General features: G+C 40.5%; 1 non-coding gene across 1 annotated transcript; it reads left to right on the top strand.

The window, feature by feature from the left end:
• The first annotated feature begins 1661 nt into the window (after positions 1-1661).
• Positions 1662-1768, top strand: LOC131238064 (small nucleolar RNA R71). The gene has a single exon (XR_009167485.1). It is a non-coding gene; the product is annotated as a small nucleolar RNA R71 (small nucleolar RNA).
• The last annotated feature ends 3316 nt before the right edge of the window (positions 1769-5084 follow it).

Genomic DNA, 5084 nt, shown 5'->3' with positions numbered 1-5084 from the left:
TGGGCCAGGTACGTCTCTAGAGGGTCAGAGGATAAGGTCAAAGGCGTTCTATCTTCCACGAAAGAATCAATATGTAAATGTCATGTAAATCATCATCATCCTCAGAATTTCTGCCGTTATTGAAAAAGATGTTTGAATCTAATATCATATTCCTAAAAGACATGCTCATAACTCTATTCCTGTAATTGATAATTGTGTTTGAAGTGGCAAGGAATGGGCGACCAAGGATGATGGGAATCTGATTGCTTTTATTATTGATGGGTTCAGTATCTAGGATGATGAAATCTACAGGGTAGTAGAATCTGTCAACCTGAACTAACACATCCTCAATTATCCCTCTTGGTACACGAACAGAGCGATCAGCAAGTTGTAGTGTGGTCAGGGTGGGTTTTAATTCACCCAAACCTGACTGTTTGTATACCGAGTAGGAATTCAGATTTACGCTCGCTCCTAAGTCAAGAAGTGCGTGATCAATTCGATGGTTCTCGATTACACATGATATAATTGGGCTACCGGGATTCTTTTATTTCTGCGGTACGTCTTGCTTCAGGATGGCACTCACTTTCTCAGTCAAGAAGATTTTCTTTTGAATACTTTGCTGTCGTTTGGTCGTGCATAAGTCTTTCAGGAATTTGGCATATGAAGGTATCTGTTTCACGACATCAAGTAGAGGAATGTTGACTTTCACTTGTTTCAACACCTCTAGGATATCCTGAGAGTTAGAGAGAGATTTTGGTGAAACCAACCGTTCGGGGAACAGAGCAACTGGCTTCTCTAGAAGTCCCGGTTCTAATTTTTATGGGGCATCACTAGATCCATCATTGTTGTCCTCTTCTGGTTCTTGAGGCTTTTCGAGTCTAACCGAAAGAGTTTTATCAATGATCTTTCCACTTCTAAGAGTGGTGATGGATTTAGCGTGCCCCATCTGATTTGAAGAGCTGGGATCATTAATCTCGTACTGCGGTTTAGGATTGGGGAGAGGTTGTGCAGGAAGCATCCCCTTTTCTATAACCGTCATACGAGAATCTATCTTTTGCATAAAATCTGTAATTCCCCGCATTGCCTAAGCCAGCTCTTGTATGGAATTTTAAACCGGTTCCTCTTGAGGTTTCACTTGATTTGGATTTTGATTGAAGAAACCTTGAGGAGTAGCCGTTTGTCCATTCCTCCAACTAATGTTTGGATGATTTTTCCATCCAGGATTGTATGTATTGAAGTTAGGTCCAGTAAAAGGTCTTTGATAGTTATTTACGGCATTGGCTTGTTCATTCAACACTCCTCGAAAGGCAGGTATTGTAGGACAGTTTTCAGTTGTGTGAATGTTGCAATCATAGATGCCGCAAACAATTTCATTGACCTTATCCTTCTTTCCTTCTATGGCCTCAACTTTCCTCATGAGCATAGTCACTTTACACTTGAGATCATCCTCTTCTTTCAAGAGATATAATCCACCTTTCTCCTTTAATTGAGTCGGCCTAGATGTGGTGTTCGACTTTGGGTAATAGTCCCAAGATTGTGTTTTTTCAGCCAGACTGTCGAGGTAGTCCCATACCTCGTCAACATCTTTATTAATAAACTCTCCATTACACATTGTCTCGACCATTTGGCGCATTGAAGATGTCAGTCCATCATAGAAAAAAATTGTAATGCGTCATGTTTCAAATCCGTGTTGTGGGCATGAACTGACCAAATCTTTGAACCTTTCCCAACATTGGAAGAATGTTTCATCTTCCTTTTGGGCAAAGTTCATGATCGCTTTTCTGAGGGTAATCGTTTTATGATGTGGAAAGAATTTTTTTATGAATTCCCTCTGCATGTCGTTCCATGTGCCAATGGATCTAGGACGCAGTGAATGTAACCACGTCTTAGCTTTCTCTTTTAAGGAAAAAGGAAAGAGTTTCAGCCTAATTGTATCCTCAGATACATTAGGAAAACATAATGTAGGTATAATCTCATCGAACTCTTTCAAATGTAAATATGGACTCTCTGATTCAAGTCCATGGAATTTGGGAAGGAGTTGGATAACTCCTGGCTTGATGTCCATTTGTCCTGTGTTTTCAGGAAAAATCATGCATGATGGCATACTCACTCCCGCCGGTTGTAGATAATCTCGTAAAGTACGAGGCGGGGGTGCCTGTTGCATCTCATTTTTATCTTGGGTATCCTCCACCCTGGGTGGAAGTAGAGGAGGTTGGTCTTCAGCCATAACCTCAGTTAACTCAGGGGATTTCGAGCGGTGTCGAGTCCTGCGATGGATAGTCAACCCCTCAACCAATCCTCCTTCAGTCAAGAGACGTCGAGTGTTGTCACGGGCCCACTTGGGCATGAAAACACTCGCAACCCTCAATTAAAAACCTAATCCTAAGAAAGGAAAAGAAAATCTAGAAAGAAAGAGAGAGTTGGAAAGAAATTACCAAATTGAAGCCCCTAAGTTAAGGACCTGTAAAATAAAACAAAAATAAGTTAGATTCTAAAAAGGAGAAAAACAATTCTTTAAAAGAAAGATAACAGTAAACTGATTTCTAAAAGAAAGTGAAAACTTCTAAAATAAATTAGGAAAGTCTTAAAATAGAAAATAAATTACTAAAAGAGAACTGAAAAATAGAAAGTAGGGAAGGAGCTTACCGAATTAGAAATTTCTATCTTAAAGGCCTACAAAATAGGAAGGTTAGTTTCTAAACAAAAATTCTAAAAATAAATTAGGAAACAAATTAGATTCTAAAAGAGTTAAAATTAGAAAGTTACTAAAATAAAAATAGAAAGTTAATTTCTAAAAAGGGAAAGAAATAACCTAATTTCTAAAAATAAACTATTTCCTACAAAAGGGAGGATACTAGAATTAGAAAATTTCTAAATTTAAACCCTAATTCTAAAAATAGGAAAAAGTAGAGAGATTAGGAAGGAATTACCAATTGAGAAACTTATGTCAAGATCCTATAAAACAGGAAACAAGTTAGTTTTGAACTCAAATAAAAATAAAAAACTAAGGTTAGTAAAATCCTAATCTTAAACTAATCCTAAAACCAATTAATTTCAGAGAATCGTAACCGTCAGTCCCCGGCAACGGCGCCAAAAACTTGTTCACTCCCCAAGTATAGGGTTGTGATGTAGTAATAAACTCGGTAAGACCGAGGTCGAATCCACAGGGACTGATACCTGTACGTTATCTGAAACCAAGTAGAACTAGAACTAGATTTAAGATGTGATCTAAACCAAATAGAATTTAAGGAATAATTGTGGAATAATTATCTAAAACTTTAAACAATTCAAGGAAGGAAACTAGGGATTCAGAGGATCCACTTGTAGAGATCAGGGAGATCTTATGCCTGCATCAAGGATTATGGAATTCAAACTGAACTTACTTGATTTGGTTTTCAAGAGATGAAAGGTATATGAATTAGAATGGATTCCATCATCTAACCATGCCCAGGAGACAAGTCAACAAACGAATTAAACTAATTACCAACCAATCATCAATGCATATAAAAGTTAGGAAGGATACCGCCATTCGACCATGCCCATGGAACAATGATGAACAACGAGGGCTTCCCGACTTCATAACATAAAAAAAGGAAATAAATATTCAAAGCCATTGCAAACCCATTGTAATTTCATCCACAACAGACCATTAAAGACTAAAAATATTCCTTTAATAATCAACTAGAATTACATTCAGTTTATGAATTTTAAATTACAGGAACAAAATATAATCTCCCATCTCGCTACAGGCTTCACCTCTTAGCCCTAGCTAAGAGGTTTAGCCAAGCATGATTAGGCTAAATCCTTAGAAGACATAAGGGAAAGAAAGAAAAGAAAAATAATTCAAGAAAATAAGAAAACTTTCCTTCATGTCTTGCTCCTTACGTCCGCCTCTCGTTTCCCCCCCGTTTCTCTTTCTCTCTCCCTGACGTGCAGCAGCAACCAACCTCCGTTCCTCTTTCTCTCTCCCCACGTTCAAGCCTCCAAAACTGAGCACCCTGTCTTCTCTTTCTTTTTTTTTCTTTTCTTTCTCTCTCCCTCTGTTTTATAGCTGCCAAGGGAGTAGACGGAGTTTTATTTTTGGAGAGAGACCCTGCCAGAGTCGGACTTTGCACGCCCTCTGCTGCGACAATGCCTCACGCAGTCATGAATGCGGCGTCTCCGCGTTTCTTCTTCTTTGTTTTTTTTCAAAAGGACAATGTCCTCTGGGAGTTTTCGGGCAGTCCTACATGATGAACGGTTCAGATCGTCCGTCCGATCGCTCCCACGAGTGCACAATCCGCCGCAAAAACCGGACGGCTTCCGGTTGCGAAACAGAGTGCGTTACGCACTCTCGCTGTCTGATGGTGGGGCCCACAAAGCTTTTGTTTTGGGAAATCCACTCCGTCCACTGTATTCTGCTCGAAAAACCAGGCGGGAATCACTGTTTTTGGATCCAAATCGGTGTGGTCCATGGATGCTTTCATTCAGCCGTCCGTCGTCCGTTTTAACGCTCGAAAACTGATCTCCGGTGTCGTTTGACATTCATCCACCTAGGCCTGAGTGATAGGGGGCATGTGCGTCTTATAGACGGTCCAGATCTGACCTTTGATGCGTGGTGGGGCCCACAAAGATTCGTCCGCACGTCCGTGTGCAGACGCTGAAAGAAAAAATCACGGCACTGGAAAGAGTCTCGGTTAGAGACTGATTTGGTTTTTGCTTTTAATGCCGTGCACGGCTAGTGCACTTATGCACCATGCACACCTATCTCATATGGGATCCACATATGATGTTCGCGAGAAATTTGCACCGTCCATCTTCTTCCCCTTTTAATTTAAGCCGTTGAGTCCAAGGATGAGGTGTATCCAGCGATCAGGTGGGCCCCAGATCAGTAAATTATGGGCTGATCTGTCCGTTGGGCCACTTCCACAGCGATCCAATCGATGAAATTTTACGTGTACGGTTAATTTATGGCCCTCAGGCGATGTATGAATTTTCGAGCTGAACGGATGGTGGAAACCCTGTGAACTTGCATTCTGGATGTCTTTCGGGCCACTTGAGCTTTAGTTTCTCAATTTTCTTGAAATCCTTGGCGGGCACATCCGTCGATCTTGGTCTCATGGGGT

Source organism: Magnolia sinica, chromosome 2 (genome assembly GCF_029962835.1).
Source record: "Magnolia sinica isolate HGM2019 chromosome 2, MsV1, whole genome shotgun sequence".
NCBI classification, from domain to species: domain Eukaryota; kingdom Viridiplantae; phylum Streptophyta; class Magnoliopsida; order Magnoliales; family Magnoliaceae; genus Magnolia; species Magnolia sinica.
This window is presented reverse-complemented; position numbering and strand designations above follow the sequence as displayed.